Source organism: Pleurodeles waltl, chromosome 7 (genome assembly GCF_031143425.1).
Source record: "Pleurodeles waltl isolate 20211129_DDA chromosome 7, aPleWal1.hap1.20221129, whole genome shotgun sequence".
NCBI lineage: Eukaryota > Metazoa > Chordata > Amphibia > Caudata > Salamandridae > Pleurodeles > Pleurodeles waltl.
Window position 1 is genome coordinate 26,492,272 of NC_090446.1, and position 22,621 is coordinate 26,514,892.

At 46.1% G+C, this 22,621-nt stretch overlaps 1 long non-coding RNA gene across 2 annotated transcripts in view; it reads left to right on the forward strand.

Annotated features, from left to right (window-relative positions):
* The window catches only part of LOC138303586 (uncharacterized), a 57,640-nt gene extending 36,151 nt beyond the window's left edge, over window positions 1–21,489 (forward strand). Inside the window, exons 3-4 of one of the 2 annotated variants that reach the window (XR_011205418.1) lie at window positions 2,078–2,137; window positions 3,331–3,624. This is a non-coding gene — a long non-coding RNA (uncharacterized lncRNA). Of the gene's footprint in view, window positions 1–2,077; window positions 2,138–3,330; window positions 3,625–21,463 lie in introns of those variants that run through there. The other variant, XR_011205417.1, reaches the window with a different exon arrangement.
* Window positions 21,490–22,621: the final 1,132 nt, after the last annotated feature.

Consider the following 22,621-nt stretch of genomic DNA (forward strand, 5'->3'; position numbering starts at 1 on the left):
AAGAAGAATATTCAACAGCCAGCGCTATAACCACCAGTTGAAGCATCGCTTGGCTGACCTGGTGGCCCGAGAGCAGGACCTGCTGGTCCACCTGGGTGTGGTGATTGGTGGCCCTGTTGGTGAGTACAGATTTGACTAATGTGTACAGTACAATGCTCCGGAGTGACAGTAGCAGATTTTGTGACATGCTGCATGCAATGTTTGTGGACATGTGGAATGCAAGTTGAACAAACTGTGGGCCTGATTTATACAAATTTTGCAAAGCATTACCGTCATTTGTTGATGGAAAAACTGCAGAACCTTACAAAGACAAATATATGTTGTAAATTAGTGCCGCTTTGGCATCAATAGATGATGGTAATGCAGCACAAACCAAACTATAAATCATGGCCTGTGAGTGCACCAGGAATGGGATGTATTTCACATGTTACTACAAGGAACCAATGTAGTCCCCAGTTTTTTTAAAGCATGTCTGAACAGTATTCATGGGCATACGTACAAAGCTCTCCCTAACCTCTGGTAATATCTGGCTCTAAGTTCACTGTTTCTGTGTGTTTACGTCTAGACAGAAAATCTTTCACATGGCCAAACCCAATTGTGCCAGGATGCTACCAGATTGCAGTAGCACAAAATAGGTTCATCTTGTGGCTTTTCGTAGTAGGCGTTGAAATCCTATAATTAATAATCCTAATTAACAATCCTATAATTAAGTAGCAGGGCCCAACAACATTTTTGGCTTGGGCGCAATTGCTGGTACTGATCTGGTGCAGTTACCATCTGTGTCACTTTATAGCCAAACAATTTTGTAAAGTGAATGGCTCATCATGGGATCCCTGCTCTTTGTGAATGCATGGTCACAAACTATTTATTATCATGATGTTGTGCAAGGGACCACTGACTGCTTCCATTATAAATTTAAGTGACGAAATAGGTTGTTATTTTACTTTTGGTACACCCCTGCTGATATAGTGCAGCATATGTACAATTATCAACTTCTCAGTATGAAGGCTATCACAGACATGGTGGTATGCTAAGATCAACAGGCCAGCATTCCTGTGAGTGCCGCCATTCCCAAGGTGCATTCAAATAGAGACCTACCGCATCATGATTGCAGAAGTAGGACATTTGCTTACCCATGTTTTAATTAGCAGACAGTGTCAGTTTGGTTGTACTACCATTGATCACTCAACTTGGCAATTCTAAGTTAATGAATCTGGCACAGGGCCCAGAGTAACACATTTCGGCCCATATTTATACCTTTTTAGCACTCCATTTGTGCCACCTTTTTGAGGTAAAAGCGGCGCAAACTCACAAAATACAATTGTATTTTCTAAGTTTGCACCGCTTTTGCGTCAAAAAATGATGCAAATGCGGTGCTAAAAAAGTATAAATATGGGCCTTCATGTGCAATGACTACACCTGTGCTCATGCATTCTGTCACGGATGATCAAATTAGACACTGTCAGCATACATCTTTTTGTTGTTGAGAATCAGATAAGTGGCCAATCCATGTTTAGCGTAACATTGTCAACAAGTAACACACAGGATCCTTGCCATCATGTTGTCATAGGTGGCATATACGGCTCTAGGTACACTGCCAATGTGGCGTATGTAACCTACATATAACACTGGCACACATATAATGGACCACTGAAAGCACAATAATTCCTGAACACAAATCAACCCACATGAGCATCACACATTTACTTTGTCCCTTGATGGATAAGCCACAATACCTGAGTCACTGGTATTGCAGTGCACCATGAATGTGGCACTGTATGTGTCTCACAATAACAAATGAAGAAATGGAGTACCCTCTGGAATGAATTAAGCCCAAATTTGAGTATTCATGTTTGGCACCACATGATTGTTAGGGCCAGTACATGTGTGCATATGTGTGTCTATCACTCACTGAAGTGACAGTGTCAATGCATGTTTGCAGTAGTATGTCTGTTAGGGTGTCTACATGCCTGATGTGCAGCTCTATCATATAAAATGTCACACACAGTGATTTGTTGTCCCAAGTTTTGTAGAGTGAGCAGACATTGAGCACATATCACCCATCTATGTTTTACAGGTGGACCAGCCCCCTACACATTTGGTGAAGTGGCTCGATTTCCGTACCCAGACGTATCAAGTAAGTGTTAATATGTGTGTCCTGTGTTGTGTTTGCAGCTGTTGTGTGATTGAGTCCTGTGTGTTGGACTCATTGCAAGGTATGATGTGCTGGCACGTGATCTGATATGTGACTTGACTGGAGGGTGATATTTTGTTCCATGGTAGAGTTAGACATTCTGTGGCAGAGAGTCATATATTGGGAGTCAAGTGCTGCGCAAAAGGCATGGGCAGGTGAACAAGGTGATTTGTTGCTATATGTATGCCAATCATTAATTTGGAGGTGGCCAGTGTCATAATTTAGTCAGCAAGTTATACCCTAATTCACACAGACCAGTGATGCATACGTTTTACACACAGACTTGTGCATCCCTGTTAAGTAATGAACATGTAGGACTGTATGGTTGACTTTTGCCGAAGTATCTAGCTCCACATGTTGTACTCCATTTACGTGGCACTTGAGTGAAATGTCAGAGGCATCCATGCAGGTCAAGGCCAGATGGGTGCTTGCATCAATGTGCTTGATTTTTGAAAGGTGTCAGTGAGATCTAATGATGTTGACAATTGTCTGCAGTTAGAAAAATAAATCTAATGTGATTGTCCAGTGGTTGACTCAGTCCTAGTTGGCAGGCCTCCTTACCTGTGGTGGACTGACTAAACCCATGGACAGCTGTCCAAAGCTTCGTGGCTGTCCTTGATGTTTGAAAGTATGTGTTGCATGTCCATCCCCCCCTGAGGCACATGGTTAGGGCTAGAAAATATGTGTACCTAGGTGTGATGATCACAGGGTAGATGATAGACATGTAACTCAAGCATTCATGTGTTCCATACTACAATGCCCCCTCATGATTATGAACTGCATACCATCCTGGCAGTTCCATATACAAATCACAGGTCTTGTGTGCCTTGATTTTTATCCTGAAGATAGTTATTAGTCGGCCTGGCACATGTTGAGTACTTGCAGCATTTATTATGTGACTAATAGCAGTACAAATATGCACAGATCATTTAATTAAGTACACACCTTGTTGTGCATTGCTGTGCTGTTAGATAGTTGATGGGTAGGCTGTGTTGGCATGTCATTCCTCAGGGACATTCTATCATCTGTACTGTGATTTGGACTGTATGTGCTATTTTTGATGAAATGTTAGAATATCATCTATAGATGTATCACACAATTATGTCACTAATGTTTGTCTGTCTCTATTTTTACAGCTGCCAACATGAATGCCCAGGAGATACGGGAATTTCAGAGGTTAGCAGTTCGGTACCGCCACATACTCGATGTGAAGGCTGGGTTCCGCAATATGGCATGGAGATATCGCCATGAGAGAGCCACAGGGGTATGCCCAAGAGGGGCCAGAATTGCCCACAACTGCCACCACCACAACAACTCAGACCACAGTGGCCCCAGGGATCACAGCCACTCCAGCAGCTCCCTCGACCTCGTCAGCCCAAAGCCAACAAGCCCCACCTCCTGCACCTCCCCCTGCAACCACGGCACCAGCTTCTACAAGGGGTACCCAGACAACCCTAGTTGCTGTAGTGAACATTACTGAATTCCAGACACTAAGGGGGTCATTCTGACCCTGGCAGTCATCGACCGCCAGGGCCAACGACCGCGGATGCACCGCCAACAGGCTGGCGGTGCATCCAGGCCAATTCTGACAGCGGCAGTAAAGCCGCGGTCAGAAAAGGGCAACCAGCGGTTTTCCGCCGGTTTACCCCTGGCCTGAGGAATCCTCCATGGCGGTGCTACTCGCAGCACCGCCATGGGGATTCCGACCCCCTTCCCGCCACCCTGTTCCTGGCGGTCTTGACCGCCAGGAACAGGATGGCGGGAACGGGTGTCGTGGGGCCCCTGGGGGCCCCTGCAGTGCCCATGCCACTGGCATGGGCACTGCAGGGGCCCCCTAACAGGGCCCCAGTGAGATTTTCAGTGTCTGCATAGCAGACACTGAAAATCGCGACGGGTGCAACAGCACCCGTCGCACCCTTTCCACTCCGCCGGCTCCATTCGGAGCCAGCATCCTCGTGGAAGGGGGTTTCCCGCTGGGCGGGCGGGCGTCCTTCTGGCGGTCACCCGCCGGCCCAGCGGGAAACTCAGAATTACTGCGGCGGTCTTTTGACCGCGCAGCGGTATTGTGACGTCGGAAGTTTGGCGGGCGGCCTCCGCCGCCTGCCAAAGTCAGAATGAGGCCCTAAAACATGACATGCAACGTATGTTGTGCCGGATCGACAGGCTGCAGCAGGAGGTGGCCCGCACTAGCAGGAGACTGTGGGGTATTAAGAAGATCGTGTGGAGGGCCAATTTGTGACTTTTGGATCCTCACCCATGATTCCCTCCCCTCCCTCCCTCCCTCCTCTTTCCTTGTTCTTTTCTTTAGTGGGTTTAGGGGGCTTAGTGTTTGGTTAGATTAGGCTGTTAGTTTAGTTAGTATAAATTGGTTAGGGGTGGGGGGTGGTATATTATTACATGTTTTTGTGGGTGGGTAGGTGGGGGATGATGTTGGGGTTTATATGTATAAAAAAATAAAAAAATATATAAAACAATCCAAATTTATTTTTTGTGTAGGATAAGTTAGTATGTGTTTTAGTTAGTATATGTTGTCTTACACGTGTCCCGTTATATAAGGGGGGTGGGGAGTTAATGTTCAGAGTGTTTAGTTAAATGTGATAAGTAAGTTTAGCTTAGGGTAGTTAGAGCCAGTTGTGGGTAATGTATAATTAGGATAGGTTAGTTAAGGTGTTTCCCCTAGTTTAAGTTTCCTTTACTACTGATACTATAAAGTTTTAGGTACTCCTTTACAGCATGTGTCATATGCTTGGGGATCAGGGCCTTTGCATTTGTGTTCCATCCTGCATCCAAATCCCATTCTTAGCATGGTTATTCCCACTTCCAAATGGGCTGTCACATTGGCAGCTACAACAAAGTTACTTGTCTATGCACCTGCCATCCATTGCACCTACCACTCAAGGTAACTATGGTTCCCAATGTGTTGTAAAGGTTGGTGTGTTTTTAAATCTGTCACTGTTTGAGTCCTGTGTTGGAATCTTGGGCACTGTGGAACGTCTCCCTGCAGCCTGATGTTCACGTGAACCCTGATAAGATCGGTGATGTTATAATCTTATGAAGTTCCGTATACATGACTCACACCTATCATTTATTACATTGTACTCCCAGGTTACATAATTGTCCATACCCCCGTACACATTAATTCCTGCTGTATGGTGCGTGTGTGTGATTAAAGTTTATAGTCGGATGTCATATACATAATGAACGTCTTGAATGGAATGTCGGCCACATTGAGTTTCATCTTGTACATACTTTGGAGCTGACATTTTCAGCTCTACACAGCGCTGTTTGTGATCTTTTAACTTCAGAAATAAGCCTAAGGAAGCACAGATGATGATAAAATCCAGACCCCAGTGCATAGTTATCAGCCCACATTCTTTCTACAATGTTGTATTGACATTCTCTGGCCATTGACATGTTACATACATCACAAATCTCCTACACAGTTGATGTGTCACATTACACAGAGACAAAGTGGTTGTGTAAGTGCTATTTATTTTAAAGTGCTGCAGTGAAAAATTTAAATAGTCCAGGATTGTAAGTCCATTAGTGTGACGCCTTCTATTGTGACGCAACACAAGTGCAGTGGTGAAGGACATGTAATTGGACATGCTGTAGTGAAATGTCTTTCAGTGCAGAGGAACATGAATTGCCAATGAGGTAGTGAGAGACAATTGCAGTGCATAGTGGTAAGGTAAACAGTGTGCTGGAGAACAGTGCATGTTCCCAACTGTAGCAAGACTGGCATGTTAACAAGCACAGGACATAGGAAATCAGTGCCCATGTTTCATGGACTTGTGCTACTGGGTAATCCTATGGGTGAAGGTCATCTGTTCCACGTCTCATCTTCTGATGTGGGTGTCGTCTCCTCTGCCCTTGGTGGTGGTGGGTTTGAAGGGGCAACACACACTTCAGTGTTTGAAGACGTGGAGTCAGAATTCCTGGTAGCTGCCAACTGTGTGGCTATTAAGGGCATTACTGCAGCAAGGAGGAGCTGCTGGTTCTTGAGTATAGCAGCTACATCACTGTGGTAGGCAGCCAGGTCAGCCCTGAGCGGGCCATGATTGCATTCATGCACGCAGTGAAAGGTTTGGGATGCCAGGTGTTGTGGCAACTTCCTAACTGCAGTGATGAAATCCCTCACACATTGTAGTAGTCCTTGCAGTAGGGATTGTAGTACCTGCATGGCTGCTGACTGCTCTGCAGGTGACATCATGCACATGCGCATCCCCTCAAGGCTGGCTGCCATATTTTGCATCCCCACCCGCACCTCCTTGGCCAGCTCCCACTCTACTCCTGCTACTCTCCGCTCAAAGGTGGTTCCAGTGTCATCAGAGGCCTCAGCTAGGTTGGAACTGGCAGGTCTTACTATTTTCCTCTTTAATGGCTGCTGCATCTGTGCTCCTCCTTGCAACTGAAGGTGGGGTCTGGAGGGTTCCAATGACATCTTGGAGGGTTTGCTGGCTAATGGTTGTCAGCTCGTCGTCCATGTCATCAGGGAAGTCCAGGACAGGCATATCCACAGGAGAGCCATCATCCTCTGCAATGAGATATTGTACAATTAGTGTATCTGTGTTGTGGCAGTTGTAATGTGACGTCACTGACTTCCTATTAGTGAGACATTGTAATCTTGGTCCGTGTTCATTTTTCCTGTCATTAATATTAGCATTCTCACAGGCCTATGTCCCACCTGCATGTCACATTTAGTGTGGGCAGTTTGGGGAATTGTCTGTGTCACATCCTCTAGGTGTAGGTTCTGTCCAAATTCTGTGTTGCCTCCTTCTTGTCCTACTCAACCCTCCCTCTACTTCCATTAGCATGGTGAGGCCTTGCAATGGCTGTGGGTGTTCTGATGCCACGTGCACTACACTTAACAACATGCAACGGACCCAGTCTCTGATATTTCACATACACCTATACGTTACTGAGACCTAGCACATACCATGTATAGCATTGGCATGGCACGATACAGGTGTCAGCATTGGTAGTGTGTCATGTCGATGTTTGCAAATGTGTGCTACATTGGATTGCACTGATGGGCCTGGCAGTGTTCCATTTCCTCTCATGACTGTGCAGGTGTGTTTAACAAGCTAGACACATATGTCCTCCCCCTCAATGCTGTTGTCTTAGTAGTATGACAGTTGGGATGTTGCAAGGTGGCATTGCAGCTATTGTAACACAGGCACAGGGTGGACCCTGGAATGGGCAGCACGGGTATGACATTATTGCTGTGTACTTCATAATGTAATAGCATTTGACAGGATTTACACTTCGTTAGGAATTAAAGGTGATTGATAACGTTGTCATCCTGCACCCTCTATTTTGGGTGTGTTTGATCCATGGGCACCTAACTGCCATTTGCTACTTGACCAGCACACACAGCACAGGTGGTAGTGGCAACAATTGTCAATGGTAAATACCACTTGCGGATATAGCCTGAGACTGGAAATTGAGCCCTAGTTCATGTTGTGACAATACCAGCTGTCCTGTGACAGCAGGCCAGCTTTATGTTCTACCCTACCCTCCTGGACTGGCTTGGCCTTTCCAACAGCCTTGGCATGGCAGAGTACCCCCATGTAAAGGTTGTTGGTGTAGTGTTGTGCTGTGCCCCTGGTTTCCCCTGCACAGCCCATGCACCCGTGCCATGCCCCTTTCCCCTTTCCCTTGCCTGATTTCCATGGCTGACATGCATTGTGTAGTAGGTATGTACCTCCCCCTGCTTGCAGTTAACATTTAGGCATATTTGTACCCTATGCAACTTAAGTTGCATCTGTGTTGTTTCCTGGTAGTCTGCGCTGTCCTGTCCTTGAATTCCTGTGAAGATCTCCTCTGGGATGACGGTTGCCACCATCTCCTCCATCTAGTCCAGGGCCTCCTGCGGTGCTGGACTCTCACCTCCAATCTGCAGTGCTGCCTTTCTGTTCCTTGCCATTTTTTCCTTGGTCCTGTGCTTGCAGTCATGCCAGAATTTCTTGCACTCAGTGACTGTTATCCATACCCCTGCCACACTGTTTATCTAGTCCACAATTTGTTGCCAAATTGCCTCGCTCCTCCCAGTTGGAAATTTTGAGTTGACAAAAAGTTGATGCTGTTGTTCCATCACCTCTTTCACCAGTATTTCCTGCTTCTCTGCACTGAAACAACACTTCCTTATTTTCTTCTCCCTCTCCTGGGTCTTGTCTGGGTCCTCGTGGCTGGTTCCTGGTTGACTGGGGTCTCCCTGAGGACTCTCCTGGCTTCTGGGATCAATTTTGGGGCTCCTGTGCACTGTTTGCTGCGTTTGTGCGGCTTTTTGACTCTATTGCAGGAAAAAATTACGCGTATCCGGTTTGTGACGTCGTAAACCGGATTAGAGTAATTTTCTACACGTTAACGTCATTTTGCTTTATGACGTGGTGCAATGGTTTGAGTGAAAAAAATGACTCTAACCCGTGGTTTGCGCCACGGAGCGTCAAAGTATAAATTTGACATCTGGGTGGTGCAAAGAAATGGCATTGGCGCAGTTTTGCGTCAAAAAGTATAAATATGGCCCCTAGGGGCATATTTATACTCTGCTTGCACCGGATTTGCATAATTGTTTTTAGGCAAATGTGGCGCAAACTTAACTCCATATTTATACTTTGGTGCTAGACCCGTCCAGTGCAAAACTTATGGAGTTTGAGTCATTTTCTGTACGTGAAAACCTACCTTGCACTAATGACATGCAAGGTAGGCGTTCCCGTGCAAAAAATTATTCTAAGGCATGTGCGCCTTTTTTATCCTCTGGCATTAAAATGTCGCACAGGAGGAGGTGGGCCTTAAAACAAGCCCCCCAGCCAGATTTGTGCAGTTTTTTAACGCCTGGGTCAGGGCAGGCGTTAAGTGACCTTTGTTCTCATTTCCATGGTGGGAGACCTTGGAAGCAGTCCATAGGTGCCCTTCCCTGCACCCAGGGACACCCCTTGACATCCTATCCCACCTATGGAGGACACCCATGGATTGGGAGACCAATCTATGATGAGTGCAGGTAAGTGCAGGTAAGTATTTTTTATTTATTTTAAGTGGCATGGGGGGCCTAACTTGGGCCCCCCTACATGCCACTGTGCCCATTGGCCATGCCCAGGGGACTCAAGTCCCCTGGGCATGGCCATTGGGCAGGGGGGCATGAATCCTGTCTTTGCTAAGACAGGAGTTATTTCCATGGGGGTTGTGCCTCACAAAATGGCGCTAGTCAGGTGACAGCCAATATTTTTTACTCTAATCTGACTTGCACCATTCTGTGATGTACAACCCCCAGGCTTCCCTTCGCCTCCGCTGCCCAGTTACCGTCATTTATTTTGACGCAAACCACACCGCAGCGCCGGCTAACGTCAGTCCATAAATAAGGCGCCCGGCTGGCACGTTGGAATGGAGTTAGCCGGCTGTAAACTTTTTGACGCAAATCTGACCTGGTGCTGATTTGCGTCAAAAAGTATAAATACGGGCCTTAGAGTGTGCACTACTTAGCAGACAGTGCGCATTCTGAGGGAGCTGTAGTGCTACAGTATTCCTACTCCCTTAACACCCCTACACCCCTACCCTCAAAATCCTTAAAAAAGGATGTACCTGTTCTAAAGAGCAGCAGCACCTTAGCACATCCCAGTTTCAGGAAAATAAACTAAAACCAACACAAAAAGATGACAAAATAGCAGATAGCAGTAAAAAAAGCCTCTGAATGAAACCAAAATAAATATTATATCCTAAAGAAATTAATGGAAAATATAATGTTTAAGAGGTGTATAAAAACATGTTTTCAAACATTAAATGTGTGAAACATGTCACAAAATGTGATAAAATATAAAAATATAGTATAAATTACACAATAAAATACAGAAAATTATATAATATATTCATGAAAATAGGCATATACTAAAAGAATGATAAAAAAATGTTAAACAATAGAAAATACAAATTTTAAATGTACAACACACAATACTATGTGAATATATTATACCTGTTTTTGTATTAATAAAAAAAAAAACAGAGCTATTGGCCGACCGCCAAACTCGCAGGGATGAGACCACCATCAACCTGGTGGGCCCACCTCAGGTCATATTACGATGTTCCCACCAGACTGACCGGCTGGAATAACATATTACGACATTCCCACTTGTCAGCCCAGCAGGAGCAGTGCTATGGTATTAGTCTCGGCTCCCTTAAGAAAGCCAAGCCGAATATTGTTCCTTTTCCACCACCACGAAAAGGCTGCTGCAAAGGGGACTAGGTATCAGCACAGCAATGCTGAACTCCGCATCGGCGTGGCTGACCACGAGTCCAAGTGCTGTCAGCCATGGCAGGTCCCCTGGTGGTCGGATTGCCAGGGTTGTAATGTGGCGGTTGAACTGCCTGGAGAGCGGCAGTCCGAATGCCAGCCTCATAATGAGGCCCATTGTATATACTTAACTTTAAAAAATGTGTGTTTGTCAGCTGATATAATATGTTTAGTATAATATATATAATAACAAATGTCAAAATATAAAATAAATGCATTTAGAAAACAGAAATAAAATAAAAAAAACATGTGACATGTCTTTCTTCTACAAAACAATGTAATTATTATTAATATTGTTTACAAACGTACAACTAATTTTCTTATTGTATTACTAATGAACAACAACACCAATTAAAAAAACAGGGGATTTTTATATATACACATAAAGATAAATCATTTCAGAATAAAAATATGAAATTAAATAATCACCCTCCAACATAAATCATTTAATAAAATTGTAAAATCCCAATCCAATCTAAACCAATTTGGGTAAGGCGTTGGACACTAAAAGGGTAAAATGTCCTATTCTCACTCCAATCTAAACCAATTTGAGGAATCGGTTGGAGACTAAAGGCATAACATTTACTACTGCAAAAAGATCAGGTGATGGCTGAACAATGTCAAACATTCACCCCAGTACAGAGATCTGGGCCTAAATCCCTCGTTTTTTTGCTGCACAGGCCGTTCCAGTTTGGACCCAGCTATATGCAAATCAGTCTTGACCCTGTTCCCCATGGGAACAGTCCAGCCCGAACTGCCAATCCAGGTCCTCCCTGGACACAAGCATCCTAGGACTGGTTTCAGGGTATCACCCTTCATCAGCCAGGCTAGCTTGACTCCAGTGGCATGGGGAGCACGGGACCCACGTCTGGGCCTACCCTTCCCACTTCGGGCAACAAATGCAAAAAAAACAGGTGATGGATGGAATGCTGAACAATGTCAAACATTCACCCCAGTACAGAGATCTGGGCCTAAATCCATCGTTTTTTTGCTTCCCATGCCGTTCCAGTTTGGAACCAGTGTAAAGAAATGGCTCCCTGTTGCAGTTACCCCCCACTTTTTGCCTGATACTGATGCTGACTTGACTGAGAAGTGTGCTGGGACTCTGCTAACCAGGCCCCAGCACCAGTGTTCTTTCACCTAAAATGTACCATTGTCTCCCCAATTGGCCCAACCCTGGCACCCAGGTAAGTCCCTTGTAACTGGTACCCCTAGTACCAAGGGCCCTGATGCCAGGGAAGGTCTCTAAGGGCTGCAGTATGTCTTATGCCACCCTAGGGACCCCTCACTCAGCACAGACACACTGCTTGACAGCTTGTGTGTGCTGGTGGGGAGAAAATGACTAAGTCGACATGGCACTCCCTTCAGGGTGCCATGCCAACCTCACACTGCCGGTGGCATAGGTAAGTCACCCCTCTAGCAGGCCTTACAGCCCTAAGGCAGGGTGCACTATACCACAGGTGAGGACATATGTGCATGAGCACTATGCCCCTACAGTGTCTAAGCAAAACCTTAGACATTGTAAGTGCAGGGTAGCCATAAGAGTATATGGGCTGGGAATCTGTCAAAAACAAACTCCACAGCTCCATAATGGCTACACTGAAAACTGGGAAGTTTGGTATCAAACTTCTCAGAATAATAAACCCACACTGATGCCAGTGTTGGATTTATTAAAAAATGCACACAGAGGGCATCTTAGAGATTCCCCCTGTATTTTACCCAATTGTTCAGTGCAGGACTGACTGGTCTGTGCCAGCCTGCTGCTGAGAGACGAGTTTCTGACCCCATGCGGTGAGAGCCTTTGTGCTCTCTGAGGACAGAAACAAAGCCTGCTCTGGGTGGAGGTGCTTCACACCTCCCCCTGCAGGAACTGTAACGCCTAGCAGTGAGCTTCAAAGGCTCAAGCTTCGTGTTACAATGCCCCAGGGCACTCCAGCTAGTGGAGATGCCCGCCCCCTGGACCCAGCCCCCACTTTTGGAGGCAAGTCCAGGAGAGATAATGAGAATAACAAGGAGGAGTCACTGGCCAGTCAGGACAGCCCCCAAGGTGTCCTGAGCTGAGGTGACTCTGACTTTTAGAAATCCTCCATCTTGCAGATGGAGGCTTCCCCCAATAGGGATAGGAATGTGCCCCCCTCCCCTTGGGAGGAGGCACAAAGAGGGTGTACCCACCCTCAGGGCTAGTAGCCATTGGCTACTAACCCCCCAGACCTAAACACGCCCTTAAATTTTGTATTTAAGGGCTCCCCTGAACCTAAGAATTTAGATTCTTGCAACTTACAGAAGAAGAGGACTGCTGGGCTGAAAAACCCCTGCAGAAGAAGAAAGAAGACACCAACTGCTTTGGCCCCAGTCCTACCGGCCTGTCTCCTGCCTTCAGAAGAAAACTGCTCCAGCGACGCTTTCCCCAGGACCAGCGACCTCTGAATCCTCAGAGGACTGCCCTGCTTCCAAGAGACCAAGAAACTCCAGAGAATAGCAGCTCTGTTCAACAAAGACTGCAACTTTGTATCCAGAGGAGCAGATTTAAAGACCCCTGCAATCCCCGCAAGAAGCGTGAGACTTGCAACACTGCACCCGGCGACCCCGACTCGACTGGTGAAGAAACAACACCTCAGGGAGGACCCTCCGGCGACTCTGAGACTGTGAGTAACCAAAGTTGTCCCCCTTGAGCCCCCACAGCGACGCCTGCAGAGGGAATCCCGAGGCTCCCCCTGACCGCGACTGCCTGACTCTGAAATCCCGACGCCTGGAAAAGACCCTGCACCCGCAGCCCCCAGGACCTGAAGGATCGGAACTCCAGTGCAGGAGTGACCCCCAGGAGGCCCTCTCCCTTGCCCAGGTGGTGGCAACCCCGAGGAGCCCCCCCCCTTGCCTGCCTGCATCGCTGAAGAGACCCCTTGGTCTCCCATTGATTCCAATTGAAAACCCGACGTGTGTTTGCACACCGCACCCGGCCGCCCCCGTGCTGCTGAGGGTGTACTTTCTGTGCTAACTTGTGTCCCCCCCGCTGCCCTACAAAACCCCCCTGGTCTGCCCTCCGAAGACGCGGGTACTTACCTGCTGGCAGACTGGAACCGGGGCACCCCCTTCTCCATTGAAGCCTATGCGTTTTGGGCACCACTTTGAACTCTGCACCTGACCGGCCCTGAGCTGCTGGTGTGGTAACTTTGGGGTTGCTCTGAACCCCCAACGGTGAGCTACCTTGGACCCAAACTTGAACCCCGTAGGTGGTTTACTTACCTGCAAGAACTAACAATTACTTACCTCCCCTAGGAACTGTGAAAATTGCACTGTGTCTAGTTCTAAAATAGCTATATGTGTTTTATTTGAAAAGTATATATGCTATTGTGATTATTCAAAGTTCCTAAAGTACTTACCTGCAATACATTTCATGCAAAGTATTACATGTATAATTTGAACCCGTGGTTCTTAAAATAAACTAAGAAAATATATTTTTCTATACAAAAACCTATTGGCCTGGAATTGTCTCTGAGTGTGTGTTCCTCATTTATTGCCTGTGTGTATGTACAACAAATGCTTAACACTACTCCTTTGATAAGCCTACTGCTCGACCATACTACCACAAAATAGAGCATTAGTATTATCTCTTTTTGCCACTATCTTACCTCTAAGGGGAACCCTTGGACTCTGTGCATGCTATTTCTTACTTTGAAATAGTACATACAGAGCCAACTTCCTACACCCAGCTATATGCAAATCAGTCTTGACCCTGTTCCCCATGGGAACAGTCCAGCCCGAACTGCCAATCCAGGTCATCCCTGGATTGGAAACAAGCATTCTAGGACTGGTTTCAGGGTACCACCCTTCATCAGCCAGGCTAGCTTGACTCCAGTGGCATGGGGAGCACGGGACCCACGTCTGGGCCTACCCTTCCCACTTCAGGCAACAAATGCAAAAAAAACAGGTGATGGATGGAATGCTGAACAATGTCAAACATTCACCCAAGTACAGATATCTGGGCCTAAATCCATTGTTTTTTTGCTACCCATGCCGTTCCAGTTTGGACCCAGCTATATGCAAATCAGTCTTGACCCTGTTCCCCATGGGAACAGTCCAGCCCGAACTGCCAATCCAGGTCCTCCCTGGATTGGAAACAAGCATTCTAGAACTGGTTTCAGGGTACCACCCTTCATCAGCCTGGGTAGGTTGACTCCAGTGGCATGGGGAGCACGGGACCCGCACCTGGACATACCCTTCCCACTTGGGGCAACAAATGCAAAAAGAACAGGTGATGTACGGAATGCTGAACAATATCTAACATTTACCCCCAGTAAAGAGATCTGGGCCTAAATCCATCATTTGTTGTTCCAGTTTAGACCCAACTATATTCAAATCAGTCTTGACCCTGTTCCCCATGGGAACAGTCCAGCCCAAACTGCCAAACCAGGTTCTCCCTGGACTGGAAACCAGCATCCTAGGACCAGTTTCCGGGTATTACCCTTCATTAGCCAGGCTAACTTGATTCCAATGGTCATTGGAGCACGGGACCCATGTCTGGGCATACCCTTCCCTCTTGGGGAAAGAAATGCAAAAAGAACAGCTGATGGACGGGATGCTGAACAATGTCAAACATTCACTCCCAGTACAGAGATCTGGGCCTAAATCCATCGTTTTTTTGCTACCCATGCCGTTCCAGTTTGGACCCAGCTATATGCAAATCGGTGGTAGGCTCTTGTTTCAGGCTCCTAAAATCGGTAAAGATATGTTTGGATATCTGGCTAAAAAATGGTGATTCATGCCCTTATTACCTCATGTTTGGACTATGCTAATGCTCTTATCTGGGCCTCCCAGCCTAGTGGTTGAGGAGGTTACAGATGGTTCAAAACATTTCTGGAAGAATGCTTCTAAATATCCCTAGGCAGACTGCTATGCATCCTTCTTTAACCCCTTCCCCGCCATGGACGTAATGGTTACGTCCATGGCAGCGCCCGTTTGGCGCCATGGACGTAACCATTACGTCCTGCTACCAGCCCTCGGGGGAAGCGCTAGCGCTCCCCCGAGGGCCGCCCCCCCACCCCCCGAGGCCAGGGCTGAAAGGGGAATCCCTTCCCCTTCATCCCCTGACCCCCCCCACCCCTGTGACGTCAGCGCGCGAGCGCGCGCTGACAATCACAGAGCCTCCCCCATCGCGCTGGACGCTCAGCTTCCAGCGCGATCGAAAGAGAAATGCAAAGCATTTCTCTTTCGATCATGAGCGTGAGGCCCGGAGAGGCTTCAAAGGGAAGGAAATGTATTTCCTTCCCTTTGAAGTCTCTCACAGGGTTTCAAAAGCCGGATTGCTTGCAATCCGGCTTTTGAAACCCCACTAGACACCAGGGATGTTTTTTTTTTTTTTTAAAGAGACATAAGGGAGCGACCCCTTGGGCAAGGGTCGCTCCCAGGGGGGCATTTTTTTTAATGGCCTTTTCTGCCCCCCTGGGGGCCTCCGCCCCCAGGGAGGGCAGAAACCTCTAGGCAATAGGGATACTTTTGTTTTTTTAGTTTTTTTTGTGTTTTAGGTGTGGGGAGCGACCCCTTAGACAAGGGTCGCTCCCATGGGGGCAAATTATATTTAGGCCATTTCTGCCCCCCATGGGGGCAGATCAGCCTATTTTAATTAGGCCGATCTGCCCCCAAGGGGGGGCAGAAACCACTAGGCACCAGGGATTTTTGTTGTTGTTGTTGTTTTACAGATGGGGAGCATCCCCTTAGGCAAGGGTCGCACCCCTGGAGGGGCAAATTGTATTTAGGACTTTTCTGCCCGCTTTGGGGGCAGATCGGCCGATTATAGATCAAAAACCACTAGGCACCAGGGATTTTTTTTTGCGCTGTCACGCAAGGGGAGCGACCCATTAGGCAAGGGTCGCTCCCCTGGGGGGCAAATTGTATTTAGACTATTTCTGCCTCCCATTGGGGGCACATTGGCCGATTTTAGGCCAATCTGCCCCCAAGGGGGCAGAAACCACTAGGCACTGGGGATTTTATTTTTGGCGCCAATGTCACGCAGGGGGAGCGACCCCGTAGGCAAGGGTCGCTCCCGGGGAGAGGTTGGGGGGGTTGGTGGGGGGCAAATTCATTTAAGGCCATTTCTGCCCTCCCGGGGGCAGATCGGCCTATTGTTATTAGGCCGATCTGCCCCCAATGGGGGCAGAAACCTCTAGGCGCCAGGGCAATTTCTTTTTTGTGTTTTTTTTTTGTTTGTTTGTTTTTTTAGAGATGGGGAGCGACCCATTAGGCAAGGGTCGCTCCCCTGGGGGGCAAATTGTATTTAGACTATGGGGGGCAGATTGGCTGATTTTAGGTCAATCTGCCCCCAAGGGGGCAGAAACCACTAGGCACCGGGGATTTTTTTTTTGGCGCCAATGTCACGCAGGGGGAGCGACCCCGTAGGCAGGGGTCGCTCCCGGGGGGGGGTTGGGGGGGTGTGGGACACATTTATTTTAGGCCATTTCTGAGCTAGAGGCCAAAATCCACTGATGAACACTGTTTTCTATGAAAAAATGTGATGTGTCCACGTTGTGTTTTTGGCCATTTCCTGTCGCGGGCGCTAGGCCTACCCAACACAAGTGAGGTATCATTTTTATCGGGAGACTTGGGGGAACGCTGGGTGGAAGGAAATTTGTGGCTCCTCTCAGATTCCAGAACTTTCTGTCACCGAAATGTGAGGAAAATGTGTTTTTTAGCCAAATTCTGAGGTTTGCAAAGGATTCTGGGTAACAGAACCCGGTCAGAGCCCCACAAGTCACCCCATCTTGGATTCCCCTGGGTTTCTAGTTTTCAAAAATGCACTGGTTTGCTAGGTTTCCCCAGGTGCCGGCTGAGCTAGAGGCCAAAATCCACAGGTAGGCACTGTTTTCTATGAAAAAATTTGATGGGTCCACGTTGTGTTTTGGGCCATTTCCTGTCACGGGCGCTAGACCTATCCACACAAGTGAGGTATCATTTTTATCGGAGGCATGGGGGAACGCTGGGTGGAAGTAAATTTGTGGCTCCTCTCTGATTCCAGAACTTTCTGTCACCGAAATGTGAGGAAAATTTGTTTTTTTTGCCAAATTTTGAGGTTTGCAAAGGATTCTGGGCAACAGAACCTGGTCAGAGCCCCACAAGTCACCCTATCTTGGATTCCCCTAGGTCTCTAGTTTTTAAAAATGCACAGGTTTGGTAGGTTTCCCTAGGTGACGGCTGAACTAGAGGCCAAAATCTACAGGTAGGCACTTTGCAAAAAACACCTCTGTTTTCTTTAAAAAAATGTGATGTGTCCACGTTACGTTTTGGGGCATTTCCTGTTGCGGGCGCTAGGCCTACCCACACAAGTGAGGTATCATTTTTATCAGGAGACTTGGGGGAACGCTGGGTGGAAGGAGATTTGTGGCTCCTCTCTGATTCCAGAACTTTCTGTCACCAAAATGTGAGGAAAACTTGTTTATTTAGCCAAATGTTGAGGTTTGCAAAGGATTCTGGGTAACAGAACCTTGTCAGAGCCCCACAAGTCACCCCATCTTGGATTCCCCTAGGTCTCTAGTTTTCAAAAATGCACAGGTTTGGTAGGTTTCCCTAAGTGCCGGCTGAGCTAGAGGCCAAAATCTACAGGTAGGCACTTTGCAAAAAACACCTCTGTTTTCTTTCAAAAAATTTGATGTGTTCACGTTGCGTTTTGGGGCATTTCCTGTCACTGGCCCTAGGCCTACTCACACAAGTGAGGTATCATTTTTATCGGGAGACTTGGGGGAACGCTGGGTGGAAGGAAATTTGTGGCTCCTCTCTGATTCCAGAGCTTTCTGTCACCCAAATTTGATTAAAATGTGTTTTTTTAGCCAAAGTTTGAGGTTTGCAAAGGATTCTGGGTAACAGAACCTGGTCAGAGCCCCACAAGTCACCCCATCTTGGATTCCCCTAGGTCTCTAGTTTTCAAAAATGCCCATGTTTGGTAGGTTTCCCTAGGTGCCGGCTGAGCTAGAGGCCAAAATCAACAGGTAGGCACTTTGCAAAAAACACCTCAGTTTTCTTTAAAAAAATGTGATGAGTCCACGTTGCATTTTGGGGCGTTTCCTGTCAGGGGCGCTAGGCCTACCCACACAAGTGAGGAAACATTTTTATCGGGAGACTTGGGGGAACATAGATTAGCAAAACAAGTGTTATTGCCCCTTGTCTTTCTCTACATTTTTTCCTTCCAAATATATGAGAGTATGTAAAAAAGACATCTATTTGAGAAATGCCCTGCAATTCGCATGCTAGTATGGTCACCCCGGAATTCAGAGATGTGCAAATAACCACTGCTCCTCAACACCTTATCTTGTGCCCTTTTTGGAAATACAAAGGTTTTCTTGATAGCTATTTTTCACTCTCTATATTTCAGCAAATTAATTGCTGTATACCCGGTATAGAATGAAAACCCACTGCAGGGTGCAGCTCATTTATTGGCTCTGGGTACCTAGGGTTCTTGATGAACCTACAAGCCCTATATATCCCCGCAACCAGAAAAGTCCAGCAGACGTAACAGTATATTGCTTTCAAAAATCTGATATTGCAGGAAAAAGTTACAGAGTAAAACGTAGAGAAAAATTGCAGATTTTTTCACCTCAATTTCAATATTTTGTTTTTTCAGTTGTTATTTTCTGTAGGAAACCCTTGTAGGATCTACACAAATTACCCCTTGCTGAATTCAGAATCTTGTCTACTTTTCAGAAATGTTGCTGTGTCTGGGATCCAGCATTGGTTTCATGCCCATTTCTGTCACTGACTGGAAGGAGGCTGAAAGCACAAAAAATCGTAAAAATGGGGTATGTCCCAGTAAAATGTCAAAATTGTGTAGAAAGATTGGGTTTTCTGATTCAAGTCTGCCTGTTCCTGAAAGCTACTAAGCTGGTGATTTCAGCATCGCAAGCCCCTTTTTGATGCCATTTTCAGGGAAAAAACCACAAGCCTTCTTCTGCAGCCCCTTTTTCCCATTTTTTTTTTAAAAACGAAATTTTCACTGTATTTTGGCTAATTTCTTGCCCTTCTTCTGGGGAACCCACAAAGTCTGCGTACCTCTAGAATCCCTAGGATGTTGGAAAAAAGGACGCAAATTTGGTGTGGGTACCTTATGTGAACAAAAAGTTATGAGGGCCTAAGAGCGAACTGCCCCAAATAGCCATAAAAAGGCTTGGCACCTGAGGGGGAAAAGGCCTGGCAGCGAAGGGGTTAAAGGACCTACTTTGGCTCCCTATCACAATGGGTTACCAGTTCAAAATCCTAACCTTCGACCCTAGGAGCTTTTTACCGGACAAGACCTAGCTATGTCTCCACAAGGATCATCCATTACCACCCAGCTAGAACCCGCCGCTCTTCTGGTGTGGGGTTGGCCCAGGTACTGAAATTTAAGAGGAAAAATTGGTGTGGTGCATCCTTCTTCTACCTTACTGCGTGCGCTTGGAATTCCTCACCTTTCAACTTGTGTGTGTTAAATTTTGGCTATTTAAGACAATTTTTCAGTGACTATTGTATATATATATTTGTATTTGGTCCTCAGCTCAGGCCACTCTTGAGCATTATAATTCTTTGATTGATTGATTGATTGATTGATTTATTGAATTTACAGGAAGTTTGACGGGAGAGCTCAAATTTTTCACAAGGACGTGTGATTGACATACACAACAAGCACTTCCCTTTGTTTTTTCAAGTGAAGGGATATTATTGCGTTACAATTGTCATAAATACATATCTCCTAATTAGTTTTCCCTGTGAGTCTCCTTTTGACAGCCGCAGTGATATTGGGCCTAATTAAGAGTCTGGCGGATGGGAAAGCCTGTCTGCCTAACTGCAGACAGTGTGGCTGCTGCCCTAGTGGCTTCCACCCTGCCGTAGTTAATACGAGTTTCCTGCTAGGTCTCTGGGCCGAAACCACAGTTTCTGTCTGCTGATCTAGCAGGAAACAGGCTACAGCATTTTCCCTGGCCCAGAGGCAATACTGTAGCCCGCAGGCAGACAGTGAGCATTGCAACCATGCTAGGCATGGGGGGCCCTGCACTGCCCATGCCAAGTGCATGGGCAGTGAAGGGCCATCCTGTGGCTCCCTGTATCTGTTCTCCACCAGCCTTTTCATGGTATTGTTACTGTTAAGGTCGTAATCCAGAGGGCAGTGCTGCATGATTACGATCTTTGCCATCACCAGACCGCCAGGATCATGAAAACAGCCTGAAGGCCAGGGTTTTAATGTGGAAGTCTGTCCGCCACAATAGCGGCAGTCTTGAACGCCACTGCAGACCCATTGTTTTTAACATCAGTGTATATCTTGGTCTGCATGAGCACACACTGCTTTAGAATACCCAGGCACTAACCCCATAACACTCCAGAATTTCAAGATAACAGATTTCTTCATTCAGATTGGCATCATCGTGTTCTTTTTTTATGAGCATTTTTTAAATCTGCTCTTTAGTGAGGATGGGTATTTAATATTGCATTTGGTGGTAGATGCTCAGATTATTTTTAGCATGGTAAAATGGCAATTTAGGATGTCTTATCTTTTCTTTAGATAATGTATGTTTACACAATGAAACACAGTCCAGTGCTGTGAAAACAGTCATCCACTGAGCCACCTACTCACACAAAACTGGAGAAAAGAGTCTTTGAAGTATCTCCTGCTTGCACTGGTTTAGTTGCATTAAGTAAGCATCACCATTTCTGATCGTATGCCTTCAGAATAACGTGATAACTTAATAGATTAATAGATTGCAAGTTAAACATGCATTCAACAGCTATAGATCTGCATTTGATGGCGTAGAGCAAAATTGTCCACCATTTTTTGGAAAGAGCAACTGCTTTGATGTGTGTCAATGAAATATTCAAAATTTATTTAGGTCTCGTTCTGATGCAATTATCCCATCATTTGAGTGGTTAGCAGACTGACTGTGACAATACAATAAGTTTTGAAATAATGATATACCTGTTTTAATGAGTACGGTGCATAACGTCTAATATTGCTTCTCCCCTCTTTTTAGTGTAAGATCCAAGTGATGGCTGTGATACCATTTCACTTACCGGTCCTTCTCCTGGTGGTGGCTTCTGTCACTTTCGCCTTCCAACATTGCAAGCCACCTGCTGGAGAGACTGCTTACCAACAATTCCTCAGACAACATTATGACAATCCAAAGACTTCCAGTAATGACTATTGCAACAAAATGATGCACCTAAAGTGTATGACAAACCAGGATTCTCCAAAGACGAAATGCAAAGAAACCAACTCGTTCACTCATGCCACCAAGACACAAATCCAAGCAGTCTGTGACAAAGGAGGGACACCTTATCAAGGTAGTGCGGACCTGAGAGTAAGTCTCCAGCCTTTCAGTGTCACGACCTGCAGGAACAAAGGCAATCCAACGGTGCATCCCTGTGAATACAAGAGCAGTGCCACCACTAGAAAAATTGTTATTGCCTGCAGGGGCGGTCTCCCTGCACACTTTGATGAAGGAATAGTTGTGCCAAACTAATAGGGACTATTCTGCTGGCTTCTCTTTTTTCTGTAACAAAGATGGTGGTTGGTGCAGCAAATTATACTCTAAAAATTGTTTATTCTTTCTTTTTAGCAGCAGGACAAACATGAAATTCAAAGATACAATACTGAACTGTAACAAGCAAAAAGAACAAACATGGTATTGTGGATTGCTTTTGGATGTTGTCTAGAAAGCTGAGGCTATTAACAATTCTATGTTTATACTTCTCTTTTCGACTAGTAAAAGGCCTAATAGCATACATCAGATATAAATAAATGGTTAAATGGCTCTAAGAATCTAGACAAGTATCTGTTTGAGGCTCCACATCTATACCTCTAGTTCCACTTCTTATAATGTTTAGTTACAAACATCCTCATATGACAACAGCACACCACAGTTTGAACACCCATTCACACATTCCTCCAAAATGCCTCAGATTGCTCCATAAAGTACAATATCTGGCATCACAGCAAATTAAACATAAAAATAGTTATATCTTAAAACATAGTTTAACAGCAGCATATTGAACATATAGAATCGTAAAAAGGCAGGTGGGATATCCATCATGTTTGTGACAGAGTAACCCCATCCGTCAAGATCTAAATCAGGCCCAATCTACGTAAAGAGATGTGCATCACATGACCAAGACCCCCTTTATATCAAAAG